A 12,192-nucleotide genomic window follows, 5' to 3' on the forward strand; every position below is an offset into this window, starting at 1 on the left:
TTCTCTTTTCTCCCCATTTAGTTGATGAAGTTTCGGGGGAAATGGGAAAAGTAATATTTTACAATGCAGTAGTCAAGAGAGGGTTGCTAGAAATGAGGAAAGTTTTAATAAGTTTTTCTTCCTTTACATATATTTTTTTTTGAGTCACTTGTATTTTATATTCACGACATTTCCTACTTGCTATCAAAATACAGTAACATTTTCTGTATCTATGTATTTTGTTGTTTCGATACCCGTTTTTTTTTTAAAGAAACGGGTCAGCGTTTTCATGGCCAATTTATGCCCACAGTAAACCTGAAAGCTGAAATGAACAGTTTCTCTCTTCCTGCTAAGGAAAGAGTATCCAACTTCAAACACTGGGAATTCCCTCTTTTAAAGTTAGACGACTTTAAACTCAGAGGGGCCTTCATTTGCAGAAGTTGTGGGTAGTTTAGCCACAGCAAGCAGCTGTTTATTAGTGGCCTGTCAGCAGAACAATAGCTGCGGTAGCCACACGCAAGAGGAAGGCTAACTGCAAAAGCTAAGTGAGAAGGTTAACCACATGACAAGGCTAGGAATAGCCAAAACACAGGAAATTAGTTGCTGTTTACTTTCCCTCGTCTAGACTTGCTCCTACTAATTAAGTGCAAAGAGCCATCTTGTGGATGTCTGATCTCTAAGGAACAAGCTCTCAAGGTTTCTGCTGGGCGCTTCAGTGTTTGTGCGGCTTCTCAAATGAGGTAGTGTTTGACCCATTTGTGGCCCCCAGGACTGTGTGCTGCGGCGCTAGCTATACAGTAATCCTCCAGCGACCCAGAAAGTGATTTCTAGAGCAGCTGGTGATGTGGGCCATAGGCCTAATAACACAACAATGGCGACATCTGGCCGAGAAAGTGATGGCAACTTAGTGTACATTATTAAAAACACCATACCACTGTCCACAACACCCCACAGTTTAGCTCTTCTACAAGTTTTCTAAAAGCAGCTGCAGTTGGGGATATGAACTGCCAGTCTCTGAGCACACACACACACAAAAACACACAAACACGCAAACACGCAAACATACTCAGGATTGTAGAAATTGCGGTGTGTGTGTGACCCAGAGGGTTTTATTAACCGGAGAAGGGCTGATGTCACTTATCTGAGCCATAGGATTAGAATGAAGTATTGTGTAGTAGAGTGTGTGCGTGTGCGTGTGTGAGGGACAGGCAAGCCATATACTGAGTTGAGGGATAATGATAATAATGCTGTTCGACTTTTTTGCCTTAGATCTTAATAACACTGGTTTAGCTTTAAACGCTAATGTCTCCAGTACAGCTGGGTGCAGCTGCACCATTTTACCCATAATTCCATGAGATTTTGCACGTAGGACCTTTAGGACAAAACAAAAGGGTGAAGGTTGTCAGATTACCCAGCATGCAGCTGCATTCCTGTTGCCTCTCATGGGGCTCTTTGGAGGACGTTGTGAGGACAGAATGGGTAAACCAAGAGGACAATCCCAACAAAATGTACTGTTCTCTGGGGCATATTGCTCCAGATGAGGCCATCGTCTCACGGCCTCTGATGAAGCTCTCTGAAAGGTTGTTATTTTGTGTGTGTGTGGGCGGCCTGTTTACATTCCACTGATTCCTCACGGGAATCCCGCTCTCTATCCTCTGTACCCTCGCTTATTTGCCTGGGAAGGTACGTCTGTGTGTCTCTGTATGTGTGTGTGTGTGTGTGTGTGTGTGTGTGTGTGTGTGTGTGTGTGTGTGTGTGTGTGTGTGTGTGTTTGGTATATTTTTAGACTTCTCACTGGAATACAATTGGCAACTGTCCTCACACATGAGCTTACCCCTGGAAGAACTCCCCCTACCTCACAAACAAACACATCCTGATGGACTCTTTAACCTTGAGTGGACTTCTGTTGGAGTTGAAAGTGGGAATGGAATGCTCATGTGTACGGTATGCCCCTAAATGCATCATCCTGTGCAGCCCTCAGCTCTGTATCCTGAGTACCTGAACAGTTTGATACATACAAGTGTCCACTGTGTGTATTTTCCAAAACTCAGCCCTGTAATAGAGATTTCTAGGGAATTGTACACAACAAATTTGTCGGAGGACGTTAGGGGACAGAGCCAGAGAGGAGATTGCAGATTTTGCCACTAAGCTGCTTGGGCATAAAAATGACATCTGCAATCTCCTCTCTGGCTCTGTTCACACTGTCCTGCTCCTTGCATCCTCAGCTGACAGTACACTTGTTGCTCATATCCCCTTAATCTTTAGAAGCAACAATCACGCTACAAGTCAAGCTAGGGTGCTCTTTTAAAAAATATATCATTGTCATTGTATGAATGTTTTGTTGGAGAGTAAACAGCAAGCCTGGAAGGACAGGTGATAGAGAGCGTGTGTGACATGTTTTGAAGATCAAGAGGTGGTTTCCTTCACTCAGCATCTTTTCAAAGACACCATGTCTGTTTCTCTTTGATTGACTTCCTCCTTTGAAAAATCCTTGCCATCTACACCGAGCAGCATCCTGCCTACTCTGATAGCCACAATAATTGATATGACGCTGATAGACTCTCAGGAAGTTCTTAAGTGATCGAGCCAAAACGACAGGACATTATCGCATGACATGATGTCATACGTTGCATTACACTTTTCACCCAGGGTGATATCAACGGAAAAAATCCTCACCAGCCGCACTCGAGGGGTCAGAGCAGCGTGGAGAGTGTGTGTTGTGTGCACGTGTGTTAAATGTCAGGGGTTTTGCTAATGGCCCATTACGAGTTTGCGGTCAGGAGCATTGAGAGCTAATTTACGAATACTGTAAACGTAATTGCTCTTGATTTTTGAGGGGCACTCTGGAAGAGTGTGTGTTGGGTTAGAGTACAGCCGTGTGTGTGTGTGTGTGTGTATGTGTGTATGTGTGTGTGTGTGTGTGTGTGTGTGTGTGTGTGTGTGTGTGTGTGTGCTGGGTGTTGCACAGTGGTGTTTATACAAGCCGGTAAAGGGAAAACAAATTAAAGGCAAAATGAATGAGCAGAGAAACCAAACTATTGCCCTTTAGACTGACACATAGGAGCATTTTTTGACCTAACACCCAAACAGAACAGACTTGGCTCGGGTTGTGAACATATCATGTTGAAGGCTCCTTCTTGGTGTCCTTAATATCAGTGCATCTCACCCCAATCTGCCCAGCTCCCTCCACACATCTTGCCACATTATCCACCCACTGTGTCAGAATGAATTTGCCTCTGGCCACATGAGCTTCCTTGAAGGTGTCAGAGTGTGAAGGTGTCTCAGTTGCATTTTCCTCTCTGCTGCCGCCTGCACACTAAGTGCTTTAATGTATTCTTTCACTTGGCCTGCTAATTGGTTCATCTCTATTCGGATGGCCGTGTGTGCGTGTCCATTTTCTCGCTGTGTTTGTGCGTCTAAACTCCTGAGTGTGTGCGTGAATAATTGCGTCCGTATGTGTGTGTGACTGACAGCAGATTTTCCGCCACCAGCAGGCGTTCTGTTTGCTGCCCTAATGCACATTCAGTTGGTTCATTTGGTTTTCAGCGCTCCCTCGGGACACACTGAGCCGCTCCCATTAACTGCGACTGCCGCTTTGTAGATAGATATTAGGCTGTGTTATATATTTATTATACACAATTTGGCCTCTAGTAGTTAGTTCTTGAACATATAGCAGACGTTTGAGGAAACGGGAGGTTTGGCTGCAGGATTATGCAGCTTTTGTTTCCATTCCTGGTTGTAAAGGGACATCTATAGTGTTTGGAGTCTTCACTGGCAAGCAGCAGGTGGAAGTAGTGGTAAATAGTGGGTCAGACAGCCCGCTTTGAGTGTCAGCTGGAACACACTGTTACAAGCTTGCTTTGGTTGCTGAGGAGCAGGGCAACCGCAAAGTCTTGGCATTAAATTAATTCATCTATTAATAAGGTTTTATTATTGTAAAACCCTGGGTATTCTATGTGCATGTCTTCCCAGTGTTTCCTGATTGTTTATTCCCTTCACCTGTTCTCGTTTCAGACACCTTGTGTGATTGCAAGCCCCGCCCTGATTGTTTCCACCTGTGCCTCATTGCCTGCCTTCCCCTGCTTATTTAGCCTGTATCTTTCCCTTGTCAGTTGCCAGATTGTCTCCTTTGTAATACCTCTGTGTTTCGGGCTATAGTTTTCAAGTGTTAGTTTTCAGGACCAGTTTTTCCCCCTTGTCTTTTGCCTCACCTTGACTCCTGTCTGTTCCTCTGTTCCTGAGTTTTTGTCCTAACACCCCTAGTCGTAGCAATTATTGAAATCTAAAAATGATTACAGAATGCCTCTCGCATTAACTTCATGCTGATCAGGACAGCGGCACCAACAACACAGTTTTTCTTAGCAACAGTGTCTTTTTCCAATTGTTCCCCAAGTAGGGGAAAAATAGCTGCACCCAGCGTCTTTTTTTCAAAGCGCTCTGACTTTTTTGTGTGCTGCTGCTCCGAGCACTTCTCGTTGAAAATGTCTGAAGTTTTCACAAAGGTGCTGGTGGACACGTCCTCAGAAACACAACACTGCCAAGTCCACCCGCCAATAAACGGCAGGTATTTCCCAGATCGGTTCCACCCTAGTCTCCACGATGATTTGATTTGGCTTTTTTTTCTTTAGTTTTAGTTATTAACTTAAATGTAATTTCAAGTGCCATTAAAGAAGTCTTAGAAAACTTTTAATCCAACTTGCCTTAAACTGTCAAAACCCTGTGAAAGTTAAGTAAGATGATTGATGGCGTTATTGTATCTGTACGCTAAATATGAAGCTATCAGCAGTCGGCTAGCTTAGCTTAGCACAGACACTGGAAACCAGAGGAAACAGCTAGCTTAAAGCAGCCTACTAGCAGCTATAAAGTTCACTAGTTAACGTGTCATATATTGTTCTTTAATCAGTACACAAACCCAAGAATAATAGACACACGTTGTGGTTTTACAGGTAAACGTGCCAGACTGTTTTTTGCCCGGGTGCAGTGTCTTCATGGTGTCTCCACCAGTTGTTTTGTACAAATTAAAGAAATAAGATATGTGTTACTTAGTAACCTACAAGTGCCTCCAAGTATTTCCCAAAATGTTATTCCTTGAAGACGGGAACAAAACCAATGACTTGTGCACATTCTCTCCAAACATACTGCTGGTTTTGATTCCCTCTGTCTGATATGGAGAGCCTTTTCTTCAGTGAGCATCTTTCCTGCTTACCGGCATAAAAAATAGAATAAGCTCCAGTTTGTGAAATGAGAAATCAAATGGAATTGTGAAAAAGGTGGAGGCCGAGTGCAATCTTCCAGAGCTGCTCAGGCGTGTGCGCTGGTCGGATCTAACCAGAAATATGAAGATTGCTGTGTGAGGGTTGCCATGTCTTGCAGCATCCCCCCTCCCCCTTTTGTCTTATAGAGGTTGCCCTGTATGTTTGGCTGCTAAAACCCCCCCATGGCCACACCAACCGTCCACCCCAGCCCCCAACTGCTGTTTCTGATTGTAGAAATGCCCTTTGAGCCCCTGCAGGCCTCCATATTTTACCATATCTTTATGGGCTAGCAGACGTGTTGAATATGCTATGGTCTGGAGAGGGACGAGGCTCTGGGGGGTGGGGAGAGAGGTGAGAGAAGAGATTGAGGGCATGGGGATGAAGAGAGAGAGAGAGGTGGAGTGAGAACAGACCGATTAGATCAGACAAACAGAGGAAGGACAAGATCAGGGAAATACATTAGAGGAAAGAATGCAGAATAGAGAGGGACAGTGAAAGAACAGGTAGTTTATGTGAGGGGAGAATAAGAGACATCAGCAGTGTGTGTGTGTGTGTGTGTGTGTGTGTGTGTGTGTGTGTGTGTGTGTGTGTGTGTGTATGTGTGTGTGTGTGAGTGTGATATAAACCAATCCCAGTCAGTACAAGTATGTCTAAAAAATGGCACGCACTAAAAGGTCAGAAGCCGCATCAGCATGCAGCCGCTTTCCTCTCCTTCACTTTTTCATTCCAGCTATTCTCTTGCCTCCCTCCATGACCTCTCCACACACACACACACACACACACACACACACACACACACACACACAGTAGAAGACCAGGCATCCCTCTAAAGCACAGCCGCAATGTGTTATAGTCCAACGCCACAGAGGGTACAAAGGGTCTGACTCTCCCTTGCGGGGTCGTCTTTTAAACCCTACCCCTGCTGATGTTATGGCCTTGTAAAGAAGGATCATGTTACCATTTCAGTTGCTTGTCTGCTCACACACACGCACACCTCTATTAACACCCCCTATTGCCCGGTGACTTTTGTCCAAAAGGCTGGTGTCACAGGAGGAGATAAATGAAGTGCTGCGCAGCAATTTTCAGAGCAGCAGCTCAGGGTGTGTCTCCAAGAAAGAATTCTACTGGTGTGTGTTAATGCGTCTTTGATAGCACAAGTGTGTGTGTGTGTCTGTGTGTGTGTGTGTGTGTGTGTGTCTGTGTGTGTGTGTGTGTGTGTGTGTGTGTGTGTGTGTGTGTGTGTGTGTGTGTGTGTGTGTGTTGTCCGTGTGCCATCTCATTGTGTCAGGTGTATTTGCAAGAACGAGATCATGAATCTCCGGGCATCTGTTGCATCTCATTTGCAGATTTTAGAATACATTATGGCACACACACACACACACACACACACACACACACACACACACACACACACACACACACAAGCACACGCACACAGCACACAACATCCTTCACCCTATTCCATCCACCCTGATAATCCCTTTATCTTGGCGGCTATTCAGCACATAAAGGCCAACGCCATTGAATAATGATGTGGTCGTATCTACTCTTCATTCACTTGAATGCTAATCTTCATCTCAAGGTGACAGTGATAGAGACATTTTATGCATGCAGTCATTCAGCGCTGAATAAATCTGTTTGCAAGAGTGTGTAATATTGTTTTTGTTTTTTTATTAAAGAAGAGAAAAATCTGTTTTTTTTTAGTTCAGTACCAATTTAGCTGGAGGGCAGGAGTCAAAATGACACACAAGGTTTACACCCTTTGTTTGTTCTTCTTACTTTGCAACCATTTCTCTGCTCTTCGACCGGACATTCCCAGAGTTCAACAGTTGATCCCCCTTAAACCCTCCATTAGTGTTTGCAGAAAAGGTCATTTACAATCTGAGTGACAATCTGTGAAATCATTACACCAATCCATCTCTTTTTTTCACGCTCCACGCTTCCATTTACATATTTGGATAACACGCTTGGCTGGTTTGTTTAATCACAGAAAATTGCTCCGTCGCACAATTACTGAAGTTTGGATTGTTTCCGCACTTTAATATTAGCCAAGCGGCAACGCTTTCACAAAGCTAATTAATTCTAGACAATAACAGAATGCATTTTTCTGCTGGAGTGAGGGGAATAAAAGTGCTTTGTCAGGATGTGAAGAATTAAAAACAAATCTTGTGTGAGAATTTACCTCAGTTCATTACGTTTTAATTTGATCGGCGTTTGCTTGCTAAGCAGCAGCTTTTGCTTTTCATATTCAGAGAGCAGTTGTGGTTTTGGGAGTTGCCAACAGTCATTTTTGTACTGATGGGCGAAGCTCTTAACACCGCCGACAGTACTGCACACTTCCCCTTTTTGAGGAGCGGAGGGAGCGTGCAAAATAGAGTTGAAATTGAAAGATGTATCATGGTGAAGATGAAACTAAAGGAACCTGAGGAAGCTGTTTTTCGTGAGGACAAAGACGGAGGGAAGGAGGGAAGTGGAATTGCAATTGAGAGGCTTTAAGTGTTAAAGGGTGAGAGATTGAGTATTGTTTCTGTGTCAGTGCGTCACACAGTCATACACGGGTGAGCATAGTAAAGCGAATGCTCACTGAATCAAGTCCAAATGATTGAAATGCAGAGCAACGGCCTCGGGCCTTCCCAAAAAATATGATAATAGAGGAGTTAAAGTTTTTTTATTTAAAGTGAGGTTACCCTCCAATGTTTGTCACAAAATACTCTGAAATTCAAAGCTTAACATTTAGTCGTCAGACAAGCAATTGCCAGGGGGATCCAGCCTGCAGCTTTGCGTGCATCCGGTTTGAAATACAGTAGTTTCTGGCTCAGTAGCGTTTCTGTGTGGAAAAACATCTGCAGGCAGCGGGAGATTTCACGGTCATCAGAGTCCTCAAAATGTGGGAGAGGAAGACAGGAAATGTCTCTTTCCCATGGGGCCGTGTGACATTAACTAGAGGCAGATTGTACACACACACACACACGCTCACACACGTGTTTACACAAACCCTGCACATACACACAGAGCCTCATGTGGACTGTAATAGGTCTGCGAGGTCAGGACACAAAAATGCTCAGGGAGAAGGGAGCTCTGTCATCATGGTGCAGGCTTGAGACTCATGTTTCTGTGGACTTGCAGCCAGAAGGGATTCAGAAGAAGATGGAAGTTTAATTCTTAACCACGAGACCACCCTGCCGTCTTGTCATAAAGTAGTCAAGGATATAGTTGACCTCTCTTCCAAAATGCCTTCATTGTGGTACAGAATGCAGACAGAGAAAAGAAATAACACATATGTGCACATGAAGAATGGAAGATGAGACTATTGGTAGCATGGCTGATGGATCTGTTTTAATATGTTTTAATAATGAAAAACTTCAGGACGTGAAACGTTTATCTGCTATGCTGCATATTTCAATATTATAAGTCCCCAGTGGGAGATCGATACAAATGCTGCCGCCTGCAGAGAGATAGCTACTGGATCTCTGGATGAGGATATAACACACACAGCTGTAATCTGAGAGAGGGAGATTGGGGATGGGACGGACAAATCAAGGAGCCTTGCTGAATTATGCAGTTTCAATTTTCCCCATTTAGGGAGGATAGATAAATTGCTCATGCTAAAAAACATTAACCCTTAGGACGGACAGCGTTGCCGTGGCAACACAAATCACATCCCTTGATCGGAGGCACCTGTTTTCAAGCTCACAGACACACACATACGCAGACACACACGTACACAGACACACATGGATACTCTGACAGAGGTTAGTACATTAGATATATGTTTCTTTGTTTTGAATGATGCATTCAATAATTTAATTGAGTGTGTGTGTTCCTACTTTAATTGCATTGTCTCTGTCAAGGCTGGGTCCCTCTTCCACTGCAGCCTGTGGGGAGCTGTATTTCATCAAGCCTCTTGTGTGTGTGTGTGTGTGTGTGTGTGTGTGTGTGTGTGTGTGTGTGTGTGTGTGTGTGTGAGAGAGAGAGAGACTATGACTAAGGGAGGCTGTGTGTGCTTTCTGTTTACCCTCCTGTGCGCCTTTTGACACTTCTTTCAGAGTTGTCTCCTCTCTTCTTCATTCCATCCTGTTTCCTTGTGGTTGCATTCTGGTTTCTGAACATCTTGATGAGTCCCCCCTCCCCTCTTTCTCTCTTTCTCTTCCGTTCTCTCCTCTCTCTTGGCAGCAGTCCCCTATCCTTCTTCTCCCCTCCCCCATATCTCCCACCCCCATCATCCAAATGGCCCTCTGGTCAGGACACAAGATGGTCAGTGGTGTGTTTATTATCGGGTGCATCCATGTTCATTGTTTTTCTGTTTTCCAAAGGAAATTGCCTGAAAGCCCGTTGTGCACTCAGTTTGAATGTTTGTATTCATTTATGGAGATTTGATATAAAGAAATTAGTTTTCTATTTCAATGGGTTTTATTCCAAATGTCAGAGTATTTACTACAGTTGGAGAAAACAACACTACAGAGACCCTGCAGGGTTCTGTGCTGTTTCCAGTGTGCACACAGCCGTTGACTTGTACTTAGAAACGCAAGATCTACAAAGTGTGATATAATTTATGTAATACTTAATATGCATTGTGTATATGCATGTATTCAGATTTTTTCCCTTTGAAAACAATGCATTTTCCAAAACGGGGCACAAAAAGGAGTTTCTGCAGACAAAGCAACTATTCTCATTCAGTTTGGAATAAACTCCAGTCCTCATTTTATTCTCTCCTAACTCCTTCATAACGTTGCTTAGAGCCGCCTGCAGTGCTCCACACAAGCACGACTGCTTAAAGAAAGTTTCTCCCCTAAAAGATGGATTATTTATTATTGTGGAAATGCCTCTGGCTCTCCTCAGGGAAGCTTCCTGGGGCTCATTTCTCAGCAGCCATCCAGCTGTAAACCTTCCCCGTCTGTGTGCACCCAGAGGACCCTGCAGACGGACGTGTCACCGCCACACAGGCGTCCACGGGAAGAGACGCGCTGTTCTGCCGGTGGATGTTAATTCTCTCTTTCTTCGCTCTGTCTTTCGCTGCCGTCCAACAGCCTGTACAACAGATGCAACACACACACACACACACACACACACACACACACACACACACACACACACACACACGGCTCTACCTCACCGGTACGCTTCACTGCAACGTCAGGTAGGGTTTCTGCCTGTAGAGCTGCAGGGCTCAGATTGGATTCCTTGCCTCCTTGGCTCTAGTTTCTTGCATGGAAGGTTATGCCTTGATGGGGCTTGTGGTTAGTCTCTGGGCCGTGTGTGTGTGTGTGTGTGTGTGTGTACAGCTGGTTGAGGGTAGAATTTGGATTTCTGCCTTCAATTCCCAAAACACATTCTTCTCAAATGGCTTTTCCAGGCGCTTATTTTCTATGGCACGAAACAGAAGACAGCCACACCGATTGTCTCTCTTCCAACGCTCCTGTTTTCTTTCATCAAAGTCTGAAAATTGCCGGGAGAGAAAGAGAGAGACGGTGGTAGTCCTTGGCTCTGTGTGTATTATCACATGGCGGTGGCCTGTGAGGAGTTCTCCACAGGGAAAAAGAAGATACTCAGAGCGTTTATGTGTGGTGTTTATCAAGTGTTAAGGAATTAAGTATGTCCTCAGAGGGGAGATTGGGAGGTTTACTTCACACATTCTTTCCACTCAGCAGGGAAATATGTCAACAATGTCCCTCAGATCTGGGTTTGTACTTTACAGGTTCTTCAGACCATTTCAGCCAACATAGACCAACAGACCTTTTTTTGTATTTTCTATGTGGCATAGTCGAGGTGACCGAAATCTTGGTCGGGTCAAACTCCTTCACATACGCTTTTCAGTTGTTCATGTGAAAATGAATTTAACACAGTTTTTGCTGACAGTTTGTATTATAAATACTGAACTAAACTCAAGAACAACAACTTGATTGGGTGAGGCAGATGGTTCATTATGACTTTGAAAAGGCATCTTGACAAAAAAGTCTCAACACAAGGTCCAACTTGTTGTGTGAAAAGCGCTCATCCACATCGTGAGGTTGAGAGCTTTTCACACACACACACACACACACACACACACACACACACACACACACACACACACACACACACATCTCAGTATGAGTTTTTCTCTCTGCCACCATAAATGGCGATGATGGGAAGAAGGAAATGTTGCCATGGAGACACGGTGCCGTGGCAGCCGGTAATTATTCTGGTGTAAGTGCCAGCAGAGACACGCAAGCTGGCACACGGTGGCAGATAGTGACACTTGGACACAAGCCTCTCGGACGAGACCAGATCAGGAAATGATCAAGTGTTGGTCATGTGACGACATCTTTAACACACGCAGACTCAATGTCGGGAGATTACGGTCAAAATGTATGAATGTTCCTGAATGTTCAAATGTTTCAGAAGTTTGTATACTCAAACACGGCGGCTTGGAGAGTGTACATACATGTGTGTGTGTGTGTGTGTGTGTGTGTGTGTGTGTGTGTGTGTGTGTGTGTGTGTCCATGATGTTAAACAGTGTGGATAATACAGCCAATATCATGCGTTATATGATACAGTTCAGAGATGAAGTCATGGTTATTATCCTCTCAGTTACATGGGCACACGAGTCAATACAGTGTGTGTGTGTGTGTGTGTGTGTGTGTGAGAGGTTGTATTGAAGACAGTATACGTGGCTCAAGGTGTGTGTGAGTCTGAGAGCCCGCAGGCAGCCTGTTGTCCAATATGTAATTGATATGAGTATTAAAAAACACAAACAGGCTCACACTCACATTCTTGCCCAGTGTGCGTTCATGCATCCACACACGCACACACACACACACACACACACACACACACACACACACGCACGCACAATGCCACACTCCAAGGATAATATTCGGCTTCCACCTCGCAGTAATCCCCCCCTTCTCATTTTTATCTCCTCTCTTCCAGGCGAGGCCGTCCTGACTAATCATCCAAGGTGTCAAGGTAAGGTTGT

Source organism: Taurulus bubalis, assembly GCF_910589615.1.
Source record: "Taurulus bubalis genome assembly, chromosome: 16".
NCBI lineage: Eukaryota > Metazoa > Chordata > Actinopteri > Perciformes > Cottidae > Taurulus > Taurulus bubalis.